This window comes from Gorilla gorilla, chromosome 21 (assembly GCF_029281585.2).
Source record: "Gorilla gorilla gorilla isolate KB3781 chromosome 21, NHGRI_mGorGor1-v2.1_pri, whole genome shotgun sequence".
Classification (NCBI taxonomy): domain Eukaryota; kingdom Metazoa; phylum Chordata; class Mammalia; order Primates; family Hominidae; genus Gorilla; species Gorilla gorilla.
Genome location: NC_073245.2, coordinates 4498843 through 4518653, shown reverse-complemented (window position 1 = coordinate 4518653; position 19811 = coordinate 4498843).

Here is a 19811-nt window from a genome sequence, read left to right as displayed (position 1 = left end):
ATTAAGTATTTCTCCTAATGCTATCCCTCCTCTTTCCTTCCTACCCACTGACAGGCCCCAGTGTGTGATGTTCCCCTCCGTGTGTTTATGTGTTCTCATTGTTCAACTCCCACTTATGAGTGAGAACATGTGGTGTTTGGTTTTCTGTTCTTGTGATAGTTTGCTGAGAATGATGGTTTCCAGCTTCATCCATGTCTCTGCAAAAGACATTAATCCATCCTTTTTTATAGCTGCATAGTATTCCATGGTGTATATGTGCCACATATTCTTTATCCAGTATATCATTGATGGGCATTTGGGTTGGTTCCTAGTCTTTGCTACTGTGAATAGTGCTGCAATAAACATATGTGTGAATGTGTCTTTATAGTAGAATGATTTATATTCCTTTGGATGTGTATCTAGTAATGAGACTGTTAGGTCAAATGGTATTTCTAGTTCTGGATCCTTGAGGAATTGCTACACTGTCTTCCACAATGGTTGAACTAATTTACACTCCCACCAACAGTGTAAAAGCATTCCTATTTCTCCACATCCTCTCTAGCACCTGTTGTTTCCTGACTTTTTAATGATTGCCATTCTAACTGGCGCGAGATGGTATCTCATTGGACCAGGGGTGATGAGCTTTTTTTTTTTTTTTTTCTTCGAGACAGCCTCACTCTGTCACCCAGGGTGTAGTGCAGTGGCACAATTTCGGCTCACTGCAACCTCCACCTAATGGGTTCAAGCAATTCTCCTGCCTTAGCCTCTTGAGTAGCTGGGATTACAGATATATACCACCACGCCTGGCTAAAGTTTTTTTGTGTGTTTTGGTAGAGACAGAGTTTCACCATAGTGGCCAGGCAAGTCTCAAACTCCTGACCTTATGATCCACTCGCCTTGGCCTCCCAAAGTGATGGGATTACAGGCGTGAGCCACCACGCCCAGCCTATGATGAGCTTTTTTTCATGTGTTTATTGGCCGCATAAATGTCTTCTTTTGAGAAGTGTCTGTTCATATCCTTTTCCCACTTTTTGATGGGGTTGTTTTTTTCTTGTAAATTTGTTTAAGTTCCTTGTAGATTCTGGATATTAGCCCTTTGTTAGATGGATAGATTGCAAAAATTTTCTCCCACTCTGTAGGTTGTGTGTTCACTCCGATGATAGTGTCTTTTGTTGTGCAGAAGCTATCTTTAGTTTAATTAGATCCCATTTCTCAATTTTGGCTTTTGTTGCCACTGCTTTTGGTGTTTTAGTCATGAAGTCTTTGCCTATGCCTATGTTCTGAATGGTATTGGCTAGGTTTTCTTCTAGAGTTGTTATGGTTTTAGATCTTATGTTTAAGTCTTTAATCCATCTTGAGTTAATTATTTTATAAGGTGTAAGGAAGGGGTCCAGTTTCAGCTTTCTTCATATGGCTAGCCAGTTTTCCCATCACCATTGATTAAATAGTCAATCTTTCCCCATTGTTTGTTTTCGTCAGGTGTGTCAGAGATATGTTGTATATTTCATGGTACAATGCCTTCTGTCAATGGGGAAAAATAACAAGCATATATGGGATGAATGAAGTCTGCTATGGTTAAGGTTGAGAATATTTACTGATCCTTGAGTTCAGTCTCCAGGAATGTTGGAAATAGAGAATGGAGATAATGGAGATAAAGAAAAGTTCTGAAAATGACACTTCCCATAGTGTCAAAATTGTGATCTATTGGAGAATTCTGTGATACATCAAAATCTCTGTTTATACTGATGTTTGTTATTGTGTATGAGCATATCTTTATCAGGTGTAGGCTATTTCTATACTTTCATGTCTTTAAATCAATGTTTCTATTCACATATGTATATGTGCAAATGGAAGCATGTTAATATTATATATATATTTTCTGTCATTACCATGATTGCTATGATTATCATTAGCATGTATTATTAGTGTGACCGAAGTATCATCAGTATCAGTTTCTTTTTAACTGCAGTGCTCCTGTAATGCTTCATTTCTACAGAGCCAACCTACACCCACCGTTTCCCTGACTATAACTTTACCTAAAGTATAAGCCCTTATAAAGCCATGAAAGCCTACCAAGAATTGTCAAAGAAGCTAGGCAGCAGCCAGGCTCTGCCTTAGGAAAAGACTTTACTTTTTATTATCATGTGCAGTACTTAACTACTTGTTTTGACCTCTAAGATTTTGCTCTCCTATATTTCTATCCCCTGGCTTTCTGATATTTCATGTGATTATATTTGAAATTTTAACCTTGCTTTTCTTTTTGGAATCTCTGATATCTCTGCTGCCACAGGTAATGACAGGTTCCTCTCTAACTGTTGGTGTTATCCCTGGTCAGATTATTACTGATGACAGAAGTAGATGTTTTACGTGGATTCTCTCGATATCAGAAACAAATACAGATATCACAACTCAAAAATGACAGACTGATAACCATTATGAACTTAGATGCAACATTCTTAATACAATATTAGCAAGTCGAGTCTAGGAATATTTAAAAATGATCATGTGTTTTAACCAAGTGGGGTATATCTCAAGTTGGTTTCAACAACTGAAAATCTACCATGCTGACAGAAAAAAGAAAAATCACGTGACACTCTCAATAGATGCAAAAAAGGAATTTACAAAATGTAACACATTTTTTAAATTAAAAACTCCCAGCAAACTGAGGATAGAAAAGTACATTTTCAAACTGATTATGTGTTTACAAAAAATCTATAGCAAACATCTTACTTAAAATGGTGAAAGCCTTAATACTTTCTACATAAGATTATGAAAAATGCAATGATGTCCTCTCTCCCTAGTTCTTTAAAGTATTGCATTCAATATTAAATAAGTGGAAATATATACCAAGTTCATTGATAAATATTTAATACTTATGAGATGATAATTCTCCTGAAATTGATCTCTAGATTCAGTGGAATTCCCATGAAACCTTATAGGTCCTTTTGGATAAATTACAAAACTGATTCTAAAACAGGGAGAAAGAAAGAAGGGAAGGAAGGAGGAATGGACGGAAAGAAGAAAGAAATAAAGAGAAAAGAAAAGAAAATAAGAAATAAGTGACACCCAAGTTGGGAAGAAAGAAAAATACTATTCTCCCGTGATGTAAACATATACATAGAAAATCCTTAGGCATCTGCAGAAGTGTGCTAGAGGTATGAAGTGAATTTAACAAAGTTGTAGGATGAAAGATCAATAAATAAAATCAATTGTGTTTCTATACACAATCAACACCAATTAGAAAATAAAATTATGTAAGCAATTTAACTTACAATAGCCTCAAAAATAATAAAATAATTCAGAATAAATTTAATAAAAGGTATGCTGATCCAAAATTTCTAAATCACTAATACGAGAGATTGAATAGGTAGAAATATGTATCAAGTTCATTGGTAAATATACATGTCATACTTATTAGATGATAATTCTTCTGAAACTGATCTCCAGATTTGGCACAATCCCAATCAAACCTATAGGCCTTTTTGGAGAAATTACAAAGCTGATTCTAATTTTTTTTTTTAATGTGGAAGTCCTAGAATAGCCAGAGCATGTTTTAGAAAGAAGAATAAAGTTGGAAAACTTTCCAAATTTCAAGACATATTGTAAAGCTACACTAACCAGTACAGTAAACTTACTGGCATGAAGAAGACATATATATCAGTGAAACAGAATAAATAATTTAGAAATATATCCAGCCTTACATGGCCAAAGTTGCCAAAATAATTCAATAAGGAAATCAATGTCTTTATAAAGATGGTACTAATAAAATTGGATATTAAATGGAGAATATGAACTTCAGAATTACCTCACACCATATCCTCAAATTAACTCAACATGTATTTTATACATAATGTAAATATAAAAAGTATAAAGCTTACTGAATAGGAAAAATTTTTAATAATCTTACTATAGCTAAAAATTTTTTAGATAAGAAAAGGATGGATGAAAATGGAAAAAAATAGTAAGTTGGACTTCATGAAATTAAGACTTTTGCAATTTAAAACATAGCATCAAAAAATGAAAAGGCAAACCACAGATTGGGACAGAATAATTTTAAATATGTCTGATAAAGAACTTTCATCTAGAATGTACACATAACTAAAAAACTAAATAACAAAACACAAATAACTCATTTAACATAATATTTTGACCTAAATGGGCCAAATATTTGTACAGATATTTTAATTTAAAAAGAGATGATGTCCAATACACAAATGAAAAGATACTTAACATTACCCGTCATCAGGGAAATGCAAGTTAAAACCACATCGAGGTACCACTGTACACCCACTGGAGTGGCTGACACGAGCAGAACTGACCATACTACATGATGTGAAGAATTGCTATTCACACCTGGCTAGTGGGACTTCAAAATGGTACAGACATTTTGGAAAGCAGTTTGGCAGTTTCTTTTAATGTTAAACTTAGTACTGATCATATAGCCAAATAATTCCACTGCCACTCAAAATAAATAAAAACATATCCGTACCAAGCCTCATCCTTGAAGTTCATAGCATGAGCTATGTATGTAATGAGCTAGTATGTCAGCTCATTTAAGCAATGATTGGTTTATGTATATAAGAGGCTTCAATAATTATATATTTTTATTTCAGTTTCAATAAATGATCAATTGAATAATTTTCTCTGTTTTGGCTTATTGTTCACGTTTAATATCAAATAAAAGTGTTTTACTTAAAATTATTCATGCCAATTATGACAGTTAGGTGAATATTACTTTGATTTACATTCCAGTAGTAGTTTTGGTTGAACCCTGAATATGCTAAGACGTCACTTTTCTTTTTTCTTATGAACAGGCTACTGTGTTTACATATATTATTAAAATCTTCTTTGAAAATACGAAGTGTTACATTTCTTATATTTAGTTCTCTGTGCTTCAGAATTCCTGTGATACTTGCACTTAAGTCCTTCTGAGCAGTTGATGTTAATATTTATGTGGTTAATTTCATGAAACATGGTGGTTTTCATTTCTATCATTAATTTATACAGGAGATAGACTGTTTTCCAGGTGTAAGCTCAGTCATATAATTAGAAAATTTATAAGCAGAAGGGAGTTATTTGGTCTAACCCATTTATTCTACAGATAGAGAAATTAGAGTCCAGAAACTCTGTCTTCTTTAAAGTCTTACAGGTATTTAAGAAAAAAGAATAGGCTTGAGGTTTCTGTGTTCTGAACCCAGTGATCTTGACACTGTAATGATCTTCATCCATATTATTCACAGAAGTAAATATAATCACATATTAAATAAGAAACAAAAATACTAAGGAGATATTATACTGAAAAATGAAATAATATTATCTTAATTATTTTGATCAGATTCAATATATAGCAGCTTGAAGGCTAATAATTCCAATGATTCTCTGAATAAACCATTTTTCTAATAAGATTACAGGTTTCAGTAATCTAATTATTTTGACTGATGCAAATGTTACCCCGCCAGTCTGAAAAATGTGTTTATTTATATGTCATAAAGAATAATTTATTCCAAAAAGGCTAATTTCCAAAATATATGTATCTTCTGAAACTGTATCTATATTTTCCCACGTTTTCTAAATATAGTTTAGAGGGCGTTTGTTGATTTTCATGGTGCTGAAACATTAAGGTATAATGTTCTCATGAAGGAGAATAATGTCATTTAGACATTGTAATTTTGGAGGATCACAATACTTTTTGGAATGTGGTTGTTGCAGCACTGGTCACTTATACTAATTATATAATAACATACTATACTAATGCAATAATATACCATATTAAATTATTAAATGGTAAATTTGTCTTAAATCCTCTAGAATACTGCAAAGAAATAGTTTATATAAGAAAGAGTACCATAGCATATGTGAACACAATGTTTCCTATTTTTTTCTTCTTTTTTATTTTTTTGAAGACAAGTTCTCACTCTGTTGCCCAGACTGGAGTTCAGTGCCATGTTCATAGTTCACTGCAACCTCAAACTCCCAAGCTCAAGTGATCCTCTTGATTCAGCCTCTGAAGTAGCTGTGCCTATAGGTGTGCACCACCACACTGGCTAATTTTTAAAATTTTTTATAGATATGTTGCCCAAGCTGGTCTCAAATTCTTGAGCTCAAGAGATCTTCTCACCTTGGCCTCCCAGAGTGTTGGGATTACAGGCATGAGCCACCATACTCAGCCAATATTTCTTTTCTAAAAGACATTTTCTAACATACTTCTCATTTTAACTAACATAATATTCAAAGTGTAGATCTGAGAAAGAGATAGTGCCTGCAGATCTGGGATCCTACATGCTAATATTATGGGATGCATTCAGATTTGATCAGCAGATATTCCATTTATTCTAGAACACCACCAGCAGAGGAATGTAATTACGTCTATCACTAAAACTTTGTGTCAATACAGACTACTGTATCTGTTATCATAGATGGTCCTTGGATGGCAGCCTTAAGCAATTTTAAACCTAGACAGGTGATGTACTTTTTCTTCTTGGATAATTTTCATTGTTTTATCTAATTTGGTTGTAACTAATGTGTTTAATATGGCTTGCTTGTTTTTTAAAAAGTTGTTCAGTATCCTTAGAACTCAGTGCTGATTTCTTTTTCTAGCAGGCCTTTTATATAGGACATCTCACTTTCTCCTGGCTCTCTACTACTAGCATGAGGTCTCTGAAAAAATCAAGACAGCCAAGTAATTTGTTATAGAATAGCCTATGTAGAGGGAAAGGGGAGGAGTCATATTCCAAGAGGGAAAGACCTTTGAGCCAGGCTCAATTTGTAGAGGCTGTTGAATGAAAATGAGAGAGAGAGAATGCACACTTTATTGCACTATTAAAGCAAAATTCTGACAATAACTTCTAAAAATGATTCCACTCTTATACATTGAGAATATGACAGACCTTCCAAAAGTATAATTTCTTACATGAACGTCCAGGTATATAAGGAAAAATAACTATTTCATACCAATATCTTCAGCCGCCTTTATTGTTGGTTCACCACATAGATTTTTATCAGAATCGCAGAACATTAATTTTTTAAATTAGCTACCATTACAACTAGCTTGAGAAGAACTTTCTTTTTAATAATTCGACCCAGATGCATTCTAGATACTCCAGTGTTACGAATCGATGGCTTCATGAGGAGCCGCTGTTGACTCATGCTATCTCTGGACACACTGACAGGAAATGTTTTCTTACACCTGTTTTCCTCCTGCTTTTCCTTGGTAGGACTTAGTTCCTTGGCATAGTTCAGTATCAATGGCAGTCATAGAGAAGTGTTACAAAAACCCAGCTTATTCCAACTTGTGAATTATTTGGCACCCAGGAACCAGGTCTTACAATCTTCAACCCACTTTTTCCTAACATGGCCCCTTTTCTGAAATGTTTATTTATATATGATGTAGGCCTGGGGAAAGGACATGGACTTTCAAAGAAAATATTCTCCAATAGATCTCTGAACTCCAGAGAACCTTCTGACTAAATCTGAAAGAATTCCACTGTGCTCTGATAACATCCTTTAATAATGAAGGAAAAGATATTTTTCCCCCAGGAGGATTTTGTAGTGAAAGAGATGGCATAATTTTTTTTTAAATGTTGTTTATAATCTAATTTGTTTTTTTCATTTGTGGGGTGTGTCTTAAATCCTAAATGGTACATCCTTTTTAAAATACTTCTAGTAATAAAATGTTTCTGAAGTTATGTTGTAAATATCATTGGACTATGTTTAATAATGTTAAGTTGATCCCACTTCGCCTGAAATTATATACATAAATGCTGAAAGTATAAATTTCCATATACAACTTCATGGAACATTTTTCTTCCAAGTGTGCATTTGCTAGAATTTGCATTGAAAGGTTTTGGAAGGAGCCTGTTGGTATGAATCCTGTGTGAGCAACACTCAGATTTGTTGCATACTGAACAGCATGCTAAACCTCACTTCACAAGCTTAGATTTCTCATCTACCATCTTGAGCTGAATTTAAAATGTTACTGCAGTTTATTATGTCACCTGTTCGTCAAACACTGATGCAAAGCTTAGTTTTCAGTGTGAAGGACCCATGACTAGAGAAGGGAAGAAGAAAGGGTCAAGCAGACCTCATTAAAGAGTGTATGGGCAAGAAAACACATCAGATGTCTTGATAGGTTTTTTAAAGTCCTGTTAGACTTGTCATGATTTCCAAAACACTAAATGCCATCTAGTACTTTGGACCCTCCAAAATTACAGTAGAATATTATTATGGGTCATCTTAATTGGAAATATACAGGAAAATCCTGATGATTAATGTAGACTAGTGATAGCTCTCACACATTTATATAACCTATGTTGAAAAGAAAGAAGAAAGGCAGGAAGGAAAGAAGGAAAAAGAGCGGAGAGAGAGGAACAAGAAAACACGTGGATTTGTGGAAATGAAAATTTTTAAATTACTAATTTGCAAGAATGGGTAAGAAAAATACCGAGTATGAACATAAGTGCTTTCAATTCCGTTTGTCTCTTAATCCTTCTCAGTCCGTGGCCAGTTTTGAAACTTGGTGTAACTTCCTTCCTTTATTCCTCCCTCCCTTGCTCCCTCCATCCCTTCTTGCCAGCCTCCTTCCCTTCCTCTCTCCTTGAGTTTCCTTCTTCTTTCTTGTTCCCTCCCTCCCTCCCTCCCTCTCTCTTTTTTTCCCTTAGTTTCCCCGGAAGCACATATACCAGCCATTTGAATGCTTTCTGCTCATAGATACTGCCAAGCCCCCTCACCCAGACTGCTGACTAGATTTGGTAGAATGGAATGAGAAACATAGACTTTGTGTCTGTGGCGGCCACCTCTGATGTTGCAGATTTTTGCCGTGATTATGCACTCCAGCCGAGGGACGCTAGAGAGGTTGAAATTTCAACTGTGGGATTTGCCATTTTGGAATTTGCAGTAATGTACTGGATATGCTAACAGCAGCCTGGCTAGCCTCCACTTCACAAGGAAGTATTTAAATATACACGTGTAATATGAAGAAAATTGCATTAGATCATAAGGGATGAATCATTTTGTAAATGACTATACCATCAAATACCATACCTGATATCAATCATCTTCATCAGACAGTATCTGTGTATGTAAGTAGATAAACAAAAAAGCAGGAGTTTATTTCTCTCTAATGTATCCTTGACTCTCTAGCGGTGACCTCTGAAATGTCTCTTCTGATCCAGACTTGTTTGAATCATGTGCAACATTTTAGATTTGTCTTTTCTCTGCAAGTTTTTTTTTTTTGTTAAGTACCATAACATATTGAACCAAATAGTTTTGCTTGCTTTCTATTGATGACACATGATTTTGGCTTTTATCTTCAGTGGAAAATCAATGTGTCACATGGCGTTCACTAAGAAAAAGGTATGGGGCCTCTTTGTAATTCTTTGTCAGATGGTTGCTTTATCTTGATTTATGCCTTCAAACATTTTCCCATTCAGCAGAAAATATTGTGTCGCTATCTGTGAGAGCAAAGCGATCTATACCAATTTATGCTCTAAGTGTAGCCTCCTTCCAGAACTGCTTATGGAACATATCAACTCACTATAGATTAGGGACATAATGGATTCTTCTTTCTTAAAAGTGGCAGATTGACAATTTTAGTTCATATACAAGCTTTTATATTAACATTAAAACAATATTTCTATGTAAAGTAAAATATTGTAGTTGATTATTATTCGAGGGCCTCCCAGAATTTCAAGGTCTGAAAATAAATTCAATGTTCCTGGTGGTAACAAAATTGCTCCTACTTCCTTGTATCAGGACTGCCATTTGGAACTGCTGGGGAAGCTCTTTTCAGAAATTATTTTCAAAACAGCATTGTTGCCTTTTGCCAAACTGAAATCTGGTTGTAAACTTTTGAAAACTAGTTCCTTGGAATGGAATTCAAGTTGTCTTCTAAGCAGTTTTTTTTAACTCAAACATACATTCTATCTTGCTTTATTATGTCACTATTTGTGTACGAAACATATTTCTATTTTTACCATTTTCAATTTATTTACATTTACATTTACATTTGTGTGTATATATATACACACATACATACACTTTAAGCTCTGGGATACATATGCAGAACTTGCAGTTTTGTGAAATAGGTATACATGTGCTGTCGTGGTTTGCTGCACCCATCAACCCGTCATCTACATTAAGTATTTCTCCTAATGCTATCCCTCCTCTTTCCTTCCTACCCACTGACAGGCCCCAGTGTGTGATGTTCCCCTCCGTGTGTTTATGTGTTCTCATTGTTCAACTCCCACTTATGAGTGAGAACATGTGGTGTTTGGTTTTCTGTTCTTGTGATAGTTTGCTGAGAATGATGGTTTCCAGCTTCATCCATGTCTCTGCAAAAGACATTAATCCATCCTTTTTTATAGCTGCATAGTATTCCATGGTGTATATGTGCCACATATTCTTTATCCAGTATATCATTGATGGGCATTTGGGTTGGTTCCTAGTCTTTGCTACTGTGAATAGTGCTGCAATAAACATATGTGTGAATGTGTCTTTATAGTAGAATGATTTATAATCCTTTGGATGTGTACCTAGTAATGAGACTGTTAGGTCAAATGGTATTTCTAGTTCTGGATCCTTGAGGAATTGCTACACTGTCTTCCACAATGGTTGAACTAATTTACACTCCCACCAACAGTGTAAAAGCATTCCTATTTCTCCACATCCTCTCTAGCACCTGTTGTTTCCTGACTTTTTAATGATTGCCATGCTAACTGGCGCGAGATGGTATCTCATTGGACCAGGGGTGATGAGCTTTTTTTTTTGTTTTTTCTTCGAGACAGCCTCACTCTGTCACCCAGGGTGTAGTGCAGTGGCACAATTTCGGCTCACTGCAACCTCCACCTAATGGGTTCAAGCAATTCTCCTGCCTTAGCCTCTTGAGTAGCTGGGATTACAGATATATACCACCACGCCTGGCTAAAGTTTTTTTGTGTGTTTTGGTAGAGACAGAGTTTCACCATAGTGGCCAGGCAAGTCTCAAACTCCTGACCTTGTGATCCACTCGCCTTGGCCTCCCAAAGTGATGGGATTACAGGCGTGAGCCACCACGCCCAGCCTATGATGAGCTTTTTTTCATGTGTTTATTGGCCGCATAAATGTCTTCTTTTGAGAAGTGTCTGTTCATATCCTTTTCCCACTTTTTGATGGGGTTGTTTTTTTCTTGTAAATTTGTTTAAGTTCCTTGTAGATTCTGGATATTAGCCCTTTGTTAGATGGATAGATTGCAAAAATTTTCTCCCACTCTGTAGGTTGTGTGTTCACTCCGATGATAGCGTCTTTTGTTGTGCAGAAGCTATCTTTAGTTTAATTAGATCCCATTTCTCAATTTTGGCTTTTGTTGCCACTGCTTTTGGTGTTTTAGTCATGAAGTCTTTGCCTATGCCTATGTTCTGAATGGTATTGGCTAGGTTTTCTTCTAGAGTTGTTATGGTTTTAGATCTTATGTTTAAGTCTTTAATCCATCTTGAGTTAATTATTTTATAAGGTGTAAGGAAGGGGTCCAGTTTCAGCTTTCTTCATATGGCTAGCCAGTTTTCCCATCACCATTGATTAAATAGTCAATCTTTCCCCATTGTTTGTTTTCGTCAGGTGTGTCAGAGATATGTTGTATATTTCATGGTACAATGCCTTCTGTCAATGGGGAAAAATAACAAGCATATATGGGATGAATGAAGTCTGCTATGGTTAAGGTTGAGAATATTTACTGATCCTTGAGTTCAGTCTCCAGGAATGTTGGAAATAGAGAATGGAGATAATGGAGATAAAGAAAAGTTCTGAAAATGACACTTCCCATAGTGTCAAAATTGTGATCTATTGGAGAATTCTGTGATACATCAAAATCTCTGTTTATACTGATGTTTGTTATTGTGTATGAGCATATCTTTATCAGGTGTAGGCTATTTCTATACTTTCATGTCTTTAAATCAATGTTTCTATTCACATATGTATATGTGCAAATGGAAGCATGTTAATATTATATATATATTTTCTGTCATTACCATGATTGCTATGATTATCATTAGCATGTATTATTAGTGTGACCGAAGTATCATCAGTATCAGTTTCTTTTTAACTGCAGTGCTCCTGTAATGCTTCATTTCTACAGAGCCAACCTACACCCACCGTTTCCCTGACTATAACTTTACCTAAAGTATAAGCCCTTATAAAGCCATGAAAGCCTACCAAGAATTGTCAAAGAAGCTAGGCAGCAGCCAGGCTCTGCCTTAGGAAAAGACTTTACTTTTTATTATCATGTGCAGTACTTAACTACTTGTTTTGACCTCTAAGATTTTGCTCTCCTATATTTCTATCCCCTGGCTTTCTGATATTTCATGTGATTATATTTGAAATTTTAACCTTGCTTTTCTTTTTGGAATCTCTGATATCTCTGCTGCCACAGGTAATGACAGGTTCCTCTCTAACTGTTGGTGTTATCCCTGGTCAGATTATTACTGATGACAGAAGTAGATGTTTTACGTGGATTCTCTCGATATCAGAAACAAATACAGATATCACAACTCAAAAATGACAGACTGATAACCATTATGAACTTAGATGCAACATTCTTAATACAATATTAGCAAGTCGAGTCTAGGAATATTTAAAAATGATCATGTGTTTTAACCAAGTGGGGTATATCTCAAGTTGGTTTCAACAACTGAAAATCTACCATGCTGACAGAAAAAAGAAAAATCACGTGACACTCTCAATAGATGCAAAAAAGGAATTTACAAAATGTAACACATTTTTTAAATTAAAAACTCCCAGCAAACTGAGGATAGAAAAGTACATTTTCAAACTGATTATGTGTTTACAAAAAATCTATAGCAAACATCTTACTTAAAATGGTGAAAGCCTTAATACTTTCTACATAAGATTATGAAAAATGCAATGATGTCCTCTCTCCCTAGTTCTTTAAAGTATTGCATTCAATATTAAATAAGTGGAAATATATACCAAGTTCATTGATAAATATTTAATACTTATGAGATGATAATTCTCCTGAAATTGATCTCTAGATTCAGTGGAATTCCCATGAAACCTTATAGGTCCTTTTGGATAAATTACAAAACTGATTCTAAAACAGGGAGAAAGAAAGAAGGGAAGGAAGGAGGAATGGACGGAAAGAAGAAAGAAATAAAGAGAAAAGAAAAGAAAATAAGAAATAAGTGACACCCAAGTTGGGAAGAAAGAAAAATACTATTCTCCCGTGATGTAAACATATACATAGAAAATCCTTAGGCATCTGCAGAAGTGTGCTAGAGGTATGAAGTGAATTTAACAAAGTTGTAGGATGAAAGATCAATAAATAAAATCAATTGTGTTTCTATACACAATCAACACCAATTAGAAAATAAAATTATGTAAGCAATTTAACTTACAATAGCCTCAAAAATAATAAAATAATTCAGAATAAATTTAATAAAAGGTATGCTGATCCAAAATTTCTAAATCACTAGTACGAGAGATTGAATAGGTAGAAATATGTATCAAGTTCATTGGTAAATATACATGTCATACTTATTAGATGATAATTCTTCTGAAACTGATCTCCAGATTTGGCACAATCCCAATCAAACCTATAGGCCTTTTTGGAGAAATTACAAAGCTGATTCTAATTTTTTTTTTTAATGTGGAAGTCCTAGAATAGCCAGAGCATGTTTTAGAAAGAAGAATAAAGTTGGAAAACTTTCCAAATTTCAAGACATATTGTAAAGCTACACTAACCAGTACAGTAAACTTACTGGCATGAAGAAGACATATATATCAGTGAAACAGAATAAATAATTTAGAAATATATCCAGCCTTACATGGCCAAAGTTGCCAAAATAATTCAATAAGGAAATCAATGTCTTTATAAAGATGGTACTAATAAAATTGGATATTAAATGGAGAATATGAACTTCAGAATTACCTCACACCATATCCTCAAATTAACTCAACATGTATTTTATACATAATGTAAATATAAAAAGTATAAAGCTTACTGAATAGGAAAAATTTTTAATAATCTTACTATAGCTAAAAATTTTTTAGATAAGAAAAGGATGGATGAAAATGGAAAAAAATAGTAAGTTGGACTTCATGAAATTAAGACTTTTGCAATTTAAAACATAGCATCAAAAAATGAAAAGGCAAACCACAGATTGGGACAGAATAATTTTAAATATGTCTGATAAAGAACTTTCATCTAGAATGTACACATAACTAAAAAACTAAATAACAAAACACAAATAACTCATTTAACATAATATTTTGACCTAAATGGGCCAAATATTTGTACAGATATTTTAATTTAAAAAGAGATGATGTCCAATACACAAATGAAAAGATACTTAACATTACCCGTCATCAGGGAAATGCAAGTTAAAACCACATCGAGGTACCACTGTACACCCACTGGAGTGGCTGACACGAGCAGAACTGACCATACTACATGATGTGAAGAATTGCTATTCACACCTGGCTAGTGGGACTTCAAAATGGTACAGACATTTTGGAAAGCAGTTTGGCAGTTTCTTTTAATGTTAAACTTAGTACTGATCATATAGCCAAATAATTCCACTGCCACTCAAAATAAATAAAAACATATCCGTACCAAGCCTCATCCTTGAAGTTCATAGCATGAGCTATGTATGTAATGAGCTAGTATGTCAGCTCATTTAAGCAATGATTGGTTTATGTATATAAGAGGCTTCAATAATTATATATTTTTATTTCAGTTTCAATAAATGATCAATTGAATAATTTTCTCTGTTTTGGCTTATTGTTCACGTTTAATATCAAATAAAAGTGTTTTACTTAAAATTATTCATGCCAATTATGACAGTTAGGTGAATATTACTTTGATTTACATTCCAGTAGTAGTTTTGGTTGAACCCTGAATATGCTAAGACGTCACTTTTCTTTTTTCTTATGAACAGGCTACTGTGTTTACATATATTATTAAAATCTTTGAAAATACGAAGTGTTACATTTCTTATATTTAGTTCTCTGTGCTTCAGAATTCCTGTGATACTTGCACTTAAGTCCTTCTGAGCAGTTGATGTTAATATTTATGTGGTTAATTTCATGAAACATGGTGGTTTTCATTTCTATCATTAATTTATACAGGAGATAGACTGTTTTCCAGGTGTAAGCTCAGTCATATAATTAGAAAATTTATAAGCAGAAGGGAGTTATTTGGTCTAACCCATTTATTCTACAGATAGAGAAATTAGAGTCCAGAAACTCTGTCTTCTTTAAAGTCTTACAGGTATTTAAGAAAAAAGAATAGGCTTGAGGTTTCTGTGTTCTGAACCCAGTGATCTTGACACTGTAATGATCTTCATCCATATTATTCACAGAAGTAAATATAATCACATATTAAATAAGAAACAAAAATACTAAGGAGATATTATACTGAAAAATGAAATAATATTATCTTAATTATTTTGATCAGATTCAATATATAGCAGCTTGAAGGCTAATAATTCCAATGATTCTCTGAATAAACCATTTTTCTAATAAGATTACAGGTTTCAGTAATCTAATTATTTTGACTGATGCAAATGTTACCCCGCCAGTCTGAAAAATGTGTTTATTTATATGTCATAAAGAATAATTTATTCCAAAAAGGCTAATTTCCAAAATATATGTATCTTCTGAAACTGTATCTATATTTTCCCACGTTTTCTAAATATAGTTTAGAGGGCGTTTGTTGATTTTCATGGTGCTGAAACATTAAGGTATAATGTTCTCATGAAGGAGAATAATGTCATTTAGACATTGTAATTTTGGAGGATCACAATACTTTTTGGAATGTGGTTGTTGCAGCACTGGTCACTTATACTAATTATATAATAACATACTATACTAATGCAATAATATACCATATTAAATTATTAAATGGTAAATTTGTCTTAAATCCTCTAGAATACTGCAAAGAAATAGTTTATATAAGAAAGAGTACCATAGCATATGTGAACACAATGTTTCCTATTTTTTTCTTCTTTTTTATTTTTTTGAAGACAAGTTCTCACTCTGTTGCCCAGACTGGAGTTCAGTGCCATGTTCATAGTTCACTGCAACCTCAAACTCCCAAGCTCAAGTGATCCTCTTGATTCAGCCTCTGAAGTAGCTGTGCCTATAGGTGTGCACCACCACACTGGCTAATTTTTAAAATTTTTTATAGATATGTTGCCCAAGCTGGTCTCAAATTCTTGAGCTCAAGAGATCTTCTCACCTTGGCCTCCCAGAGTGTTGGGATTACAGGCATGAGCCACCATACTCAGCCAATATTTCTTTTCTAAAAGACGTTTTCTAACATACTTCTCATTTTAACTAACATAATATTCAAAGTGTAGATCTGAGAAAGAGATAGTGCCTGCAGATCTGGGATCCTACATGCTAATATTATGGGATGCATTCAGATTTGATCAGCAGATATTCCATTTATTCTAGAACACCACCAGCAGAAGAATGTAATTACGTCTATCACTAAAACTTTGTGTCAATACAGACTACTGTATTTGTTATCATAGATGGTCCTTGGATGGCAGCCTTAAGCAATTTTAAACCTAGACAGGTGATGTACTTTTTCTTCTTGGATAATTTTCATTGTTTTATCTAATTTGGTTGTAACTAATGTGTTTAATATGGCTTGCTTGTTTTTTAAAAAGTTGTTCAGTATCCTTAGAACTCAGTGCTGATTTCTTTTTCTAGCAGGCCTTTTATATAGGACATCTCACTTTCTCCTGGCTCTCTACTACTAGCATGAGGTCTCTGAAAAAATCAAGACAGCCAAGTAATTTGTTATAGAATAGCCTATGTAGAGGGAAAGGGGAGGAGTCATATTCCAAGAGGGAAAGACCTTTGAGCCAGGCTCAATTTGTAGAGGCTGTTGAATGAAAATGAGAGAGAGAGAATGCACACTTTATTGCACTATTAAAGCAAAATTCTGACAATAACTTCTAAAAATGATTCCACTCTTATACATTGAGAATATGACAGACCTTCCAAAAGTATAATTTCTTACATGAACGTCCAGGTATATAAGGAAAAATAACTATTTCATACCAATATCTTCAGCCGCCTTTATTGTTGGTTCACCACATAGATTTTTATCAGAATCGCAGAACATTAATTTTTTAAATTAGCTACCATTACAACTAGCTTGAGAAGAACTTTCTTTTTAATAATTCGACCCAGATGCATTCTAGATACTCCAGTGTTACGAATCGATGGCTTCATGAGGAGCCGCTGTTGACTCATGCTATCTCTGGACACACTGACAGGAAATGTTTTCTTACACCTGTTTTCCTCCTGCTTTTCCTTGGTAGGACTTAGTTCCTTGGCATAGTTCAGTATCAATGGCAGTCATAGAGAAGTGTTACAAAAACCCAGCTTATTCCAACTTGTGAATTATTTGGCACCCAGGAACCAGGTCTTACAATCTTCAACCCACTTTTTCCTAACATGGCCCCTTTTCTGAAATGTTTATTTATATATGATGTAGGCCTGGGGAAAGGACATGGACTTTCAAAGAAAATATTCTCCAATAGATCTCTGAACTCCAGAGAACCTTCTGACTAAATCTGAAAGAATTCCACTGTGCTCTGATAACATCCTTTAATAATGAAGGAAAAGATATTTTTCCCCCAGGAGGATTTTGTAGTGAAAGAGATGGCATAATTTTTTTTTAAATGTTGTTTATAATCTAATTTGTTTTTTTCATTTGTGGGGTGTGTCTTAAATCCTAAATGGTACATCCTTTTTAAAATACTTCTAGTAATAAAATGTTTCTGAAGTTATGTTGTAAATATCATTGGACTATGTTTAATAATGTTAAGTTGATCCCACTTCGCCTGAAATTATATACATAAATGCTGAAAGTATAAATTTCCATATACAACTTCATGGAACATTTTTCTTCCAAGTGTGCATTTGCTAGAATTTGCATTGAAAGGTTTTGGAAGGAGCCTGTTGGTATGAATCCTGTGTGAGCAACACTCAGATTTGTTGCATACTGAACAGCATGCTAAACCTCACTTCACAAGCTTAGATTTCTCATCTACCATCTTGAGCTGAATTTAAAATGTTACTGCAGTTTATTATGTCACCTGTTCGTCAAACACTGATGCAAAGCTTAGTTTTCAGTGTGAAGGACCCATGACTAGAGAAGGGAAGAAGAAAGGGTCAAGCAGACCTCATTAAAGAGTGTATGGGCAAGAAAACACATCAGATGTCTTGATAGGTTTTTTAAAGTCCTGTTAGACTTGTCATGATTTCCAAAACACTAAATGCCATCTAGTACTTTGGACCCTCCAAAATTACAGTAGAATATTATTATGGGTCATCTTAATTGGAAATATACAGGAAAATCCTGATGATTAATGTAGACTAGTGATAGCTCTCACACATTTATATAACCTATGTTGAAAAGAAAGAAGAAAGGCAGGAAGGAAAGAAGGAAAAAGAGCGGAGAGAGAGGAACAAGAAAACACGTGGATTTGTGGAAATGAAAATTTTTAAATTACTAATTTGCAAGAATGGGTAAGAAAAATACCGAGTATGAACATAAGTGCTTTCAATTCCGTTTGTCTCTTAATCCTTCTCAGTCCGTGGCCAGTTTTGAAACTTGGTGTAACTTCCTTCCTTTATTCCTCCCTCCCTTGCTCCCTCCATCCCTTCTTGCCAGCCTCCTTCCCTTCCTCTCTCCTTGAGTTTCCTTCTTCTTTCTTGTTCCCTCCCTCCCTCCCTCCCTCTCTCTTTTTTTCCCTTAGTTTCCCCGGAAGCACATATACCAGCCATTTGAATGCTTTCTGCTCATAGATACTGCCAAGCCCCCTCACCCAGACTGCTGACTAGATTTGGTAGAATGGAATGAGAAACATAGACTTTGTGTCTGTGGCGGCCACCTCTGATGTTGCAGATTTTTGCCGTGATTATGCACTCCAGCCGAGGGACGCTAGAGAGGTTGAAATTTCAACTGTGGGATTTGCCATTTTGGAATTTGCAGTAATGTACTGGATATGCTAACAGCAGCCTGGCTAGCCTCCACTTCACAAGGAAGTATTTAAATATACACGTGTAATATGAAGAAAATTGCATTAGATCATAAGGGATGAATCATTTTGTAAATGACTATACCATCAAATACCATACCTGATATCAATCATCTTCATCAGACAGTATCTGTGTATGTAAGTAGATAAACAAAAAAGCAGGAGTTTATTTCTCTCTAATGTATCCTTGACTCTCTAGTGGTGACCTCTGAAATGTCTCTTCTGATCCAGACTTGATTGAATCATGTGCAACATTTTAGATTTGTCTTTTCTCTGCAAGTTTTTTTTTTTGTTAAGTACCATAACATATTGAACCAAATAGTTTTGCTTGCTTTCTATTGATGACACATGATTTTGGCTTTTATCTTCAGTGGAAAATCAATGTGTCACATGGCGTTCACTAAGAAAAAGGTATGGGGCCTCTTTGTAATTCTTTGTCAGATGGTTGCTTTATCTTGATTTATGCCTTCAAACATTTTCCCATTCAGCAGAAAATATTGTGTCGCTATCTGTGAGAGCAAAGCGATCTATACCAATTTATGCTCTAAGTGTAGCCTCCTTCCAGAACTGCTTATGGAACATATCAACTCACTATAGATTAGGGACATAATGGATTCTTCTTTCTTAAAAGTGGCAGATTGACAATTTTAGTTCATATACAAGCTTTTATATTAACATTAAAACAATATTTCTATGTAAAGTAAAATATTGTAGTTGATTATTATTCGAGGGCCTCCCAGAATTTCAAGGTCTGAAAATAAATTCAATGTTCCTGGTGGTAACAAA